This window comes from Bufo gargarizans, chromosome 1 (genome assembly GCF_014858855.1).
Source record: "Bufo gargarizans isolate SCDJY-AF-19 chromosome 1, ASM1485885v1, whole genome shotgun sequence".
In the NCBI taxonomy this organism is placed as follows: Eukaryota; Metazoa; Chordata; class Amphibia; order Anura; family Bufonidae; genus Bufo; species Bufo gargarizans.
The window spans coordinates 124,442,486-124,455,510 of record NC_058080.1 but is presented as its reverse complement, the minus strand read 5'-3'; the positions used below and the strand labels follow the sequence as shown (position 1 = coordinate 124,455,510).

Genomic DNA, 13,025 nt, shown 5'->3' with positions numbered 1-13,025 from the left:
TTGTTAAATGTGTCTAAATCTGTGATGTTGTTTTAGAAAGTGGTGAAGGGAAGACCTCATAAAAATCCTTATTTGTGACACAATGTGCTATAGGGCTTTCTACTATCACAATGGTTCACCACTTTTTATCCCACTATGAAGCTGGTATCATTTTGGTCCAAAACATACGCCAATAACTGTATAAGGCTGCAACAAAACAGGGCAAAAAAGTAGGCAAAGACAAAATTATGGTGCAAAAGTTGTGTAAAAAAAATGCGTGACTTGTGCCGTAACTGTAAGAAAATGTTGGCACGTACACTTCATGTATTTGACGCAGCAAGAGTGCGCCACAAATTCTGGTGTAAATCCATTCACACCAGGGAAGTGAGATTGCCATCTCTGCCCCTTGTTCTTGGGATTGTATGGGTAATTAGAAGATATTCATATTTACTTGTATACGTTGTTATATTTTCATAATTTTAAACCACTCTCTGTGCTCTCAGTTCCAGAGGCTGAACCCTTTCATCCCATAGCAGGAAGCCAAGGTGGGCCCGGCTGATATAATTCGCTTTATAATCTATTTATACTGTATACTTCAAGTAGCATCCACCATGTCTAGAGGAAAAAAAGGTGACAGCGTTTTCATGGCAGATGAGGGTTCATTACTGTAAGAGCAGTGAGACTATGGACATTTCTACCCCAAGATGTTAGTTCTCTTTCCCTTAGGCTCAATTTCTATTCCATCCCATAAAGGTCGCAGAAAGAAACTGCACAGTGTAAAATAGATACAAAAAAATTGTGATCCTTTTTTTAACTGACTCAAATTACAAGATAGGAAGACTTTGGTGAACCATTGATTTTACAATGCAATGTGCAGATGTTGAAATAGTGATAAAAGGAAGCTTGTAGCTTTGATTTAGATTATTTCCATAGCAAAGATTTCAAGGAGACTACCCTGTGTACACATTTAATGAAAGCTTATGTTGCACAATATTCTGTAAAAATAACAATGTATTTATCAGCAGCAAAATAATCTATTTTCCTCAACTGAAAGAAGAAGTAACACAGACCAGAGTAATGACAGATGTTATGCAACGTTTCCATTATTGCTTCTGCCAGACTCTTTCATGTAATGTCATATAACTGATTGTCAATGGCACATACTGTATATACAGTAGACAACTAATGGCCAAGACTGCAGCAGTTCTGCTTCCCCAGTATTGGTTCAGCAAGCAGAGGTGACAAAAAATGGTACATATTTGTTCACATTGAAGGGGTATTCCCACTCGAGGCATTTACTGCCAGACCTCTAGAATCAGATAGAACCTGTCTGTCAACATGAAGTAGGCTAAAGAATCTTAAAAAGCAACACATCATGCCTTGATCTGAAGAAACATCTCAAGAACAGATGAGAAAGAAAGTCATTGACATCTATCAGTTAGTGTTGAGCGCAATTTTTTTCGCGAATATCGGCACTTCGAGAATTCTCTAAAATCTAGAATATAGTGCAATATATTCGTAATCGCGAATATTATATACAGTACAGACCAAAAGTTTGGACACACCTTCTCATTCAAAGAGTTTTCTTTATTTTCATGACTATGAAAATTGTAGATTCACACTGAAGGCATCAAAACTATGAATTAACACATGTGGAATTATATACATAACAAAAAAGTGTGAAACAACTGAAAATATGTCATATTCTAGGTTCTTCAAAGTAGCCACCTTTTGCTTTGATTACTGCTTTGCACACTCTTGGCATTCTCTTGATGAGCTTCAAGAGGTAGTCACCTGAAATGGTTTTCACTTCACAGGTGTGCCCTGTCAGGTTTAATAAGTGGGATTTCTTGCCTTATAAATGGGGTTGGGACCATCAGTTGCGTTGTGGAGCAGTCAGGTGGATACACAGCTGATAGTCCTACTGAATAGACTGTTAGAATTTGTATTATGGCAAGAAAAAAACAGCTAAGTAAAGAAAAACGAGTGGCCATCATTACTTTAAGAAATGAAGGTCAGTCAGTCCGAAAAATTGGAAAAACGTTGAAAGTGTCCCCAAGTGCAGTCACAAAAACCATCAAGCGCTACAAAGAAACTGGCTCACATACGGACCGCCCCAGGAAAGGAAGATCAAGAGTCACCTCTGCTGCGGAGGATAAGTTCATCCGAGTCCCCAGCCTCAGAAATCGCAGGTTAACAGCAGCTCAGATTGGAGACCAGGTCAATGCCACACAGAGTTCTAGCAGCAGACACATCTCTAGAACAACTGTTAAGAGGAGGCTGTGTGAATCAGGCCTTCATGGTAGAATATCTGCTAGGAAACCACTGCTAAGGACAGGCAACAAGCAGAAGAGACTTGTATGGGCTAAAGAACACAAGGAATGGACATTAGACCAGTGGAAATCTGTGCTTTGGTCTGATGAGTCCAAATTTGAGATCTTTGGTTCCAACCACCGTGTCTCTGTGCGACGCATGGTACCCACAGTGAAGCATGGAGGAGGAGGTGTGATGGTGTGGGGGTGCTTTGCTGGTGACACTGTTGGGGATCTATTCAAAATTGAAAGCATACTGAACCAGCATGGCAACCACAGCATCTTGCAGTGGCATGCTATTCCATCCGGTTTGCGTTTAGTTGGACCATCATTTATTTTTCAACAGGACAATGACCCCAAACACACCTCCAGGCTGTGTAAGGGCTATTTGACCATGAAGGAGAGTGATAGGGTGCTGCGCCAGATGACCTGGCCTCCACAGTCACCGGACCTGAACCCAATCAAGATGGTTTGGGGTGAGCTGGACCGCAGAGTGAAGGCAAAAGGGCCAACAAGTGCTAAGCATCTCTGGGAACTCCTTCAAGAGTAAACTCCCCAGCAGCCATTTTCTGCTGTTTTTTTGCAGTTCTGAGAGAGAGCAGTGTCATTGTTGTAGTCTGTGCTTTGCTGACGCATCTGGATCCTTATTTAATTACAGTACATTAGATAGTTAACTCATATATATATAATACAGATAGTCAGTGTAGGTTAGATAGTGATATAGTGTAGCTGATAGGTTCCAGTGCAGGGTGTTAGGTAGTGTCATAGGAATTACTGTTTCTCTGCTGTCTATACATACATGCTACAGACATAGTGCTGTGATGTCACAATAATACTTAGTGCATCAATCAGTAATATCTACTCAGACCTGATAAAATGTGAAGTTGCATGTATTGCGCCCAGAATATGCGAATCATTAGTGCAGATTTGTGCAATCGCAAATATATTGTAGCACTCTATCAGGAGTTCTTCCTCACATTTCGTCACGAAAGTTGCTGCCAACCATTTTCTCCAGTCTCAGGAAACTTCTAGCAGCTTGACAAATGTAGCAAAAGTGAGCCATGCCTGTATTGCGTGCGCAATACGTGCAAATTGCATTGCCGATTTTCGCAATCAAAGAAATAATGAATGGAGATTGTGAATGATAGAATTAGCTAATTTATGGTGAATATTAGGCAATAAATTAGCGAAATATCGCGAAAACGAATATTGCCTATGCCGCTCATCACTACTATCAGTCTGGAAAAGGTTACAAAGCCATTTCTAAGGCTTTGGGGCTCTCCACCGAACCACAGTGAGAGCTATTATACACAAATGGAGAAAACATGGAACAGTGGTGAACCTTCCCAGGAGTGGCCGGCCTACAAAAATCTCTCCAAGAGTGCATCAACAACTTATTCAGAGGTCACAAAATAACCCAGAACATATAAAGAACTGCAGGCCTCACTTGCCTCAGTTAAGGTCAGCATTCATTATTCAACAATAAGAAAGAGACTGGTCAAAAATGGTATCCATGGGAGAGTTCCAAGGTGAAAACCACTGCTAACCAAAAAGAACACAAAGGGCCCTCTCACATTTGCCAAAAAAAATCTTGAAAATCCTCAAGCCTTTTGGGAATATATTCTGTGGACTGAAGAGACAAAAGGAGAACTTTTCAGAAAGTGACTTCAATGGGTCTGTGCTCTGTGGACTGCATTTTGCGGGCAAGAATAGGACGTTCTGTCTTTTGCGGAACAGACATACAATATGGAAAGCACACAGTCTGCACAATTCATATGGTCGTGTGCATGAGGCCTAAGTCCCTTGTAAACTGTATGTGCTGATTGCTAAATGGTGCATAAATTAGACAATAGGTATATATGGAGAACATACTGTATATATCATATATTAGTAATTAATAAGTAATAATATTATAAGCTCGGTGGCTCACTTTTAAATGGATAATGCAACTAGAGATGAGCGAATCGAAGCTGACGAAGTGGAATTCAATCCGAATTTCAGGAAAACTTTGATTCGCAACATGGTAACGAATCACAATTTTCCTAAAATGGCGGCTACAGGTGTGAGGACTGGGGACATGGGGCAAGGAACTCTGGGAAGGCGTGATCACCCAGAATGACATGCCTGCATGCAGCCAATCAGCAGCCAGCCAGCCCTGTGATGTCACAGCCCTATAAATACAGCAGCCATTTTAGATTCTGCCATTTTCCAGCATTCAGAATGTAGGGATAGACGTCTAAAGGTGCTAGGGACAGCAATTGGAAAAACCTGTTTAAAAACATGTTTAAAAAAATAAAAGGATTTATAAATGCAGGGAAAGGATAGGGAGGAATCAATTCACAGCATCTTAGTGCAGGGAAAGACATCAGAACGCGCTAGGGACATTGATAGGAATATGATTTACAAGTGAAGGGAATGATTATTTTGGGATCCAAATAGTCATTAGACAGCTCTGTCATTCCAGCTTTTTTGTTATTGGGCTTCAAGTGTTATGTTGGAAAGCCTTTAGTGGCTTATATCCTAGTATGTTATTCAGTATGACAAGAAAAGTATATACTCATTTCACTTCTGCAGTTATTTCTGTTGAAAGCGTATAGGAGCATATTTCAGTACAACAAGAAAAATATATACGCACTGTTGCAGTTATTTCTGGTGAAAGCGTATAGGGGCGTATTACAGTAAAAAAAGAAAAATATATACTGTGGGGTTTCGCAGTACAGAGGCAAAATACAAGTTTTAACTCAAACTTCAGTGTTTATTCACACTTGTGGCAGTTGCACAAAACAACACGTCACTTTGCAGTCTTTGATGTTAATTCACACATAAATGGAAAGTTCAATTTGCACAGAACAACATGTCACTTTGCAGTCTTTGGTGTTAATTCACACACAATGGAAAGTTCATATTGTACAAGTCACCTTGTTGGCAGTTCTGCCTCCAGTAGTCCACAGCAGGCTTTAGGAGCCCTGTTCCCCCTGCACATGGGTCTCAGCCCTCCAGTCCGGCACAAAAACTCAGAACCCAACGCAGAGACTCAGCTGCTGAGCCCAGCTGCCTATTTAAAGACATCCAGGTGCTGCCAAAACCCACACCGGCACTTAAACTCCGGTCTGGTATTTGACCTCACCTGGCTGGAAACCAGCCCAGCCGCCCATGTTGGGAGGAAAATACCTGCCTTCCCATATATTTGTATATTTGTATCCTTCCCAGACAAAAACCCCTGTGTCACAATACGTGCTGCATTGTTACAGTTATTTCTGTTGAAAGCGTATAGGGGCGTATTATAATACTACCAGAAAAATATATACGCACTTCACTCTTATTTTTTTCTGGTCAAAGTGTAAAGTGGCCTAAATCAGTCCAACAAGAAATATATATTCTCAGTTCACTGCTGCAGTTATTTCTGGTGAAAGCGTATGGGGGCGTATTTCAGTTCTGCAAGAATTATATATACGCACTTCACTCTTTAATTTTTTCTGGTCAAAGCGTATAGGGTCATATTTTAGTACAAGAAAAATATGTTCTCAGTGCATTTCAGCAGTTAATTGTGGTGAAAGCGTTTAGTGGCCTATTTGAGTACAAAAAGAAAAAGATATTCGTCACTTCTAGGGGTGTTTTAATTACCATTTCATTTGTTTAGTTCAGCTACAAGTATGTCAGGCAGAGAAGTGCCAGGCCATGCACAGAGGAGTGGCAGAGGCCTGAATGTGTCTGGCGCAAGCAGAGGTTGCAGCAGAGGAAGGGGTCATGCCAGCAGTAGTCGCAGCGAGAGGCCTGAGCTCCCGATGTCATCTAGTAGTCACGTCTTGACCAGCAACCCTGCAGTTCTTGATTGGTTAACTCGGTCATCCCAAGTGACATCAGGCACCCCCAGCAAACAGTTGGTAGGTTCGTCAGATGCAATCCTAAGTTGGCATGGCCCAGGAGCAGGCCCTGTGCCCTCATCTGTCCTCAACCTGCCTCTGGCCTTTTCTGTTCCATCACCGCAAGAAGTACTACATGCAGTGGGCTTAGCTTTACTTTTCAGCAAGGATGAGCTACTAGAGGACAGTCAGCAGATACTGCCCAGACAAAATGTGGAGGAGACTTCCGCCACTTCCTCCACTAGGCGGGCAAGTAGTGATGAGGAGATTGGCACAGGAGCTTGTGTTGTGAGTGGTCAGGCTACTGACCAAGAGGCCTTTGAGGAGGACATCAGTGATGTGCAGACACTACTCGATGGTGATGAAGCCGATTGCACTTGGGAGCCGGGTGAAGAAGAAGCTTCGTCATCATCAGGAGAAGAGGGTGGCAGCTTGTTCGTCAGGCAGCGGCTGAGCCAGCAAGTCGCTAGTGATAAAGATGCCCCTAATCAGGGCCAATCACGTTTGCTCTACTGCTCCAAATTAATAGTAATCCTAGGGTTTTACGTGCAGGGAAGAAAATAACTGTGACACACACACTGGAGTCAAAGCAAATTCTTGTTTATTACAGGAAGTACAGCAATTTATATAGACATCAGAGAGGCATTCCCCCTGAGGCATGTGGCATTGTTACATTGGCTGAAATATTAAAATAAGAAAAGAGATAACACTTAGCATCTGCCCATTCTGCATTGTTTTACTAACTGTGGTATGTGAACTATGTAAATATCTAGCTATAGGCGCCATCTTGTAATGGAGTTTTCAGTAACAGCATAACAGCATATATGACGTGGCAAGGAGGCGTGTTCTCTTGGGTAGGGTGGAACCTTTGTGCTCTGGAGAAGATAAGGTGTTGTCTTAGAGCTAAAGTATGTGGGAGCTTTCTTAGCTGAGTTCAAATGTAGTCTACATCTCTATCAGTCCCCCCTTGGACCTCATTCTTTCCCTAATGAAAGCCTAGCACATCTGTCCCCATGCTTCAAATCCTCAGCGCCAGCTTCCATGACAACCTAACCTAGTATATAGCCTCCCATGACACTAGACTTAGTATGGGAAAGTCATCTGGTCGATGATCTCCAGATGGCATTGTAAGCAGGGGGTGGACTAACAGATCTAAGTGTCTTCCATCCTCATGGAGGTCTCCCATCCTTATGGGCTACGACTTTGAACAAGAACCTCCTAATGTAGGGGATGACACAACAAACAATGAATGCAAATAGCAGAAATAAAGCTAAAATTCAGGAATAGGAAGTAAGTCCTTTTAGGGCATTCATGACCTGGTCATTGATTAGTGTGAATATAAGAACTATCAATACTGGGAGTCTTTGGGCTATACTATTAATGGGTCACTGGGCTAGAAGTATCGGACTGTAACAACTTTGTTCTTCCTTTTGCACACCTCTTCCCCATCCCAGAAACCTATTTTTACTATCTCAATAAGAATCCATATTCTTTTAGTCAGGATCAGCAGTCACACAAGGGGGGACAAGAAACATCCTTTCAAGTCTCTCGACTCAATACTTTCTTGAAATGACTAAAATTTGGCTTTTCTTCAAGCTTCACTGATGTGCTTGTGGTCAACAACACTTGGAATGGACCATCAAATCAGGATTTGAGGATACTTTCTAAAGTGTCTTTTTACCACCACCCAATCTCCAGACACAAGTGGGTGGGTTCCTGGTGCTTTATCAACATCTGGAAGTGAAGCAAAAACTCGAGAATTATTTTAGTCAAATACTTGTGCAAACTGATCACATAATCTGTCAGACAACCATGTTGCATCTGGAGCCACTAAGGACCTTATAGGGACTAAGGCCTGTCTCACAGTTAGGGGTATACCTTACTAAAAATACAGTTACCAGCAGGCACTCTGTTCATGGCTTACCAGTCTCTGCCATGGCTTTTTTAATCTTTACCTTTAGTGTCCCATTCAGTTTCTTTTTTCCCTACTCTACCGCTACTTTGAGGATGGTACGAAGCATGTAAGGCCTGTTCTACACCCAAAACCTTCATTATCTTCTGCATCACTTCACCTGTAAAGTGAACACCTGTGTCACTTTCAATGGTCTCAGGTACCCCATACCTGCATACAACTTCGGACATAATCTTCTTTGCTGTGGTCTTAGCTACCGAGTATGCGTCTGGCCATCCTGAAAACAAGTCATCACACACCAATACATACTCATACATGCCTACCTTGTGTAGTTGAAGGTAGTCTGCAAGTGTTGAAACAGATACAAAGGGCAAGACGTGTGTTTCTGGGGTACCTTAACCACCTTGTCTCACGTTGTTCTGGGCAAAAATCATACATCCTTGAGTATATCTAACTGCGACAGTGCTAAACTCTGGGGCGTACCATGCGCTATGTACTAAATCAAACACAGCAGTTTCTGACTGGTGCGTCACTCCATGGGTTGTCTGTGCCTTCGTGGATTAGAGGGAACTGGGAAGGCAGAGTTTCCCTTGAAACTGTGTTAGGCCTTCCTTATTTGTAGTCCCCCCTAGTCGTGACGTCACTGGACCTGCGGTAAACAGTGAGAAGGCCGCGGCGCTGCCTTCTCAAACAGCTGATTGGAGGGGGTCCTAGGTGTGGGACCCCCGCCGATCAGATGCTGATGATCTATCCAGAGGATAGATCATCAGTTAAAACAAACTGTATAACCCATTTAATCAAATAAAGTGGATGATCATACATCAACACAATAATATCCCTGATAGGCACAATATTTTGACAAATAGATTGATGGAAAAAGTTACAATAACTGGAATTCTGTGATAGAGAAACAAATCTATAAAGATAATATTATCTAGAATGGTCCCATCTATTAGTAATTAGGACAAATAATCAACATGATGAATCCATGATAGTACTTAAAACACTTAATCTAAAAGCTTCAGGAAATGAGTTTGTGATACGTTATGATAATCTGTATCAGTGTCAATTGTGAGAAGCCAAGAAAGGTAATACAATCTAGAATGAAAGTCCATGACATGATCCTATGTGTTAGTAGTAGGTTAAGAAATCGACACAATAAACATATGGTCAGGATCAATTATTAACTGTTAATTTAGTAACTTTTTGGTGTACTAAAACACATATATACCATTAAGATACACACATTTGTGTACTAGTCATTTTCTCTCTCTTGCCTTTTTGAGAAATTTGGACTTAATTCCTAAGCTGAGTATAAAACTATGTGAGAACCAATTTCCTTATCCTTAGTCAGGATGAATATGAACATTCAAATCAGCAAGCAGAGATATACAGAGGTTCAGTCCTAAGACTGTAGCCTTCTTCCTGCACATACGGATTTAGCAGAGTTAAACCACACACTTTGGAAGTTATCACATCTAACTCTGCGGACAACAAAACGGTTCTTGGGTTGTACTTTCATGAGGATAGACGTAATATCACTGTCACTTTGTGGTTCAGGACTATCTCAGAACCTTTATCAAGCATGGCTTGTACAACTGCTACAAAAAGGGGCACCTCTGGCCACAGGGTCAAGTCTGGCTGAATAATATGCTAGAGGGCGTTGTTGCTGCTGGCCATGCAGTTGGGTGAGGACAGCTGAGGCATGGCCATTACTTCTGTACAATACAATCTAAATGTGGTAATCTGATAGGTCCAGTGTGGGGGAGAGAACAAACTAGTCATCTTTAGGCATAAAAGGCATCTACCACCTGATCTATAAGGTGGAAAGGACTAAAAGACAACCAATCATAAAGAAAACTGCATCAAACTTACGTATCCACGGTCTGCAATAAGAAACAGGGCCTAAAAATGATGTCCTCAGTGCATTCATGTTTCTGGGCAAAGGGATGTCCTCCACAGTCTTCTTACATTCAGCAAATAATGTCAATAAGGAGAGAAAGGTGCTCATAGGGTAGTACGTCAAGTGAACGTGGAAGCCACAATTTGTGAAAAATGGTTTGCTCACCTTTTAGGGTTGCAGTCAACGGTTGGTGCAGCCTGAACTTGTCCAATCGCCTAGGGCGGGAGCCACACAGCCAGCGACTGTCAGAATCCTCCACGTGCCAGACAGCCAGCGGCTGTGTCAGCCCTCCAGCTGACTTCAATCCAGACTTGATTAAGGGGACAGTTGTACCCCGAAACGCGTCGTCATACAATAAATTCAACATTGTTTATCAACCGGTACTGGATTGCCTGTTTCCTAATCTTGATCTAACTTTCCCCCCTTACCTGTGTCATCCTAATGACAAAAACATGGGTGTCTGTGGGGGACGGACTGTGATCCATGCAACGCATAATACGACCTTCTTGTGTGGTGTGTACGAAGAGTGCCACACACAGCACAACTCTCTCTCTCTCATCTGGGTTCTGGGTCCCGCAGACTCTGCAGGTCCACCTCCCAGGACCATTATAGGGTGGCAGACCTACTGTTTCCTTTCTCTGTTGGGGAGGTGGTTTAACATTATCCTTATAGCATTCACAACCCGACTTTCTCTGTCTCTCTACACCTCCTCCTCTATACACTTGCCTCTCACAGGAAGACCTCTGTCTGTTCCGCAAGCTTGTTATCTTTCAGCCACCCTATATCTCTCTACATGCTTTTTCTCACTTCTACTCTCAGTTTACCATCGGAGATGGGGGGAGGGGGGCATGTTTACACCTTTCATTAGCTTGCTGATGTTTTTCACTGCCTGTTTACATTCTTTAATAATTCTGCAGTATCTTATCTCAAGGTTAGCATTTTTCAGCAAGATTATATGAAAGAAAAAAATCTGAATCTGTCTGGGCTTAAAGCTGCAGTTTACCACAGTTGATACTATCTCCATCACAATCTTCTCCTTCTGCGATTCTCGCAAATGGGCAGGAGGGGGGACTTCACTTGACTTTACTTGAAAACCAGAAACATAGAAGTTAAAACATTTCATCTGAATAAACAATTAAACAATACTACTGGTCATGACTAATTTTGGGTATATTTGTATCCTTCACTTACTGACTCGAGTGAGTACCCCTTGTGGTGCTACTTGGATCTATGTGTATTGTTTCAAGATTGTAGCCGTATCCAGAGAAATACCAGTACCTAAGATGACTGCCGAGCAGGAAGTTTCCTCAGTTAAGATGGCCGCTGGGCCAGATGGAAGTTACAGGAGTTAAAATGGCAGTGAGGCCGGAAATTGTATTAGTTAAGATGTCCGCTGGTGGGGAAGTTACCTCAGTTAAGATGGCTGCTGTGGGTGTGGTAGGGTATCACAGCACCATCTTGGAGGGTAGTTTCAGTGGCATCATACATTTCTGTCCAAGCTAATTGCTTATGCTTAATTATTTTAATGTTGACGCTTGCATTGGTTTTTTATAATATCAAGAATAAAATGTTCTAACTTCAAGGCCGAATGTCCTGTGTTGCAGGAACACACCCCCTCCCTGTGTGATGATCTCTTTCATTCTCGACTTAACTCTTAATTTGGCATCATCATCACATCAGTAGAGCGAATTTCGCTCACAGTAAACTTGGCTGCGTGACCTTCCTCTACTCTTTTTTCTAGTTGGCAAAACACAAGGTCAGATTCCCGGTCCACACAGACATAACATTCAATGTCGAACAGACATAGAAACAGGCAGACATATAGAACCCTTTCTCATACTTTTACCCACAAAAGTCTTTGAACTTATAAACAAATAACATACAATTAACATACATACGTGCTCCGTACACAAACACACACTCAATACTTAACGCACATTTTCTTTTGATTATATCCAATATATCTTTTTTTTTACCTCAACCTTTAGTTGTTTTTTTTTAACAAACTTTATTAAATTTCCAACAATAACAATTATATAAAAGACATCGTTACTAACATTTTTATTTTATTTTTTCTATTCAATCCAATTTATCTTAGTATTGCAGTGTTCTCACTATCTCACATTCCAATGTCATGACGTCATTCGCCGCTGTGCAGCTACAGGCCCCTGTTTTTCCCTCTGTTTTTGATCTCAGCAAACAGAGTTCCTAGGGGTTCTGCCACAGTAATTCTTGCATTTACATTTAACCCAAACACCTTACACTCACCAGGCAACAGAGACACGCACGGTGCGGGGCACACAGATACACAGACAGACAAGACACAATACTTCTTCAGCGCTGCGCTTCATCACTCAACTTTCCACAATGCTTAGTATTGCTTACTTCCACGCACTCAATTCTCCATTTAAAATCACATCCTGTAATCTTCAACTTCTTCACATCCATGATCCTTTATAACATACAAACAATGTGTATTTCTGAATCTTTCCCAGACTAGCTCCCTCGGAGCTTCCTCCCTAAATCAGGGTGCCACCGTACTAGTACTCCTAGGGTTAAAATTCCCATGGATTTACTCACTCACTTCACACACACAACCAAGACAGAAGCAGGCATCTTCTCCTTCATGCTCCCAAGCAAAGCTCATGCCTATGCAGTATATACACTCTGGCTCCCACGTCTGGCCCTAATTAATCCCAGACAAACTGATCTACAGTACTACAGAGACATCTTATGTGGTCAGTTGCCCGTCCATCATCTCACAGGCTTCACCGTGGGGCCCTCTACACTCACGTTCCACTGCCATGGCTGCTGAAGAGGGGAGGGGTGGCAGGAGCAGTACCAGCTCCATCAGCAGCAGCCTGAGTCTACAGTCGCTGATGAGTAGCTTTCTTTACCCGCAGCAGACAGATCTGGAGCAGGACCAGAACCAGCAAGTGCTGGTATACTTGGACAGCACCCTGCTAACCCACATTGAAGATCCGCTGGACCACTAGGTAGCCAAACTGGATTTGTGGCCGCAAATAGCAGAGTTTGCCCTGGAAAAGCTGTCCTGC

General features: G+C 42.2%; 1 long non-coding RNA gene across 1 annotated transcript; it reads right to left on the bottom strand.

Annotated features, from left to right (window-relative positions):
- Nucleotides 1-6,840: 6,840 nt before the first annotated feature.
- Nucleotides 6,841-10,690, bottom strand: LOC122934898. Its single transcript, XR_006388748.1, has 3 exons — nucleotides 10,135-10,690; nucleotides 9,942-10,029; nucleotides 6,841-7,888 (listed from the first exon to the last, which is right to left on the bottom strand). It is a non-coding gene; the product is annotated as an uncharacterized LOC122934898 (long non-coding RNA).
- Nucleotides 10,691-13,025: the final 2,335 nt, after the last annotated feature.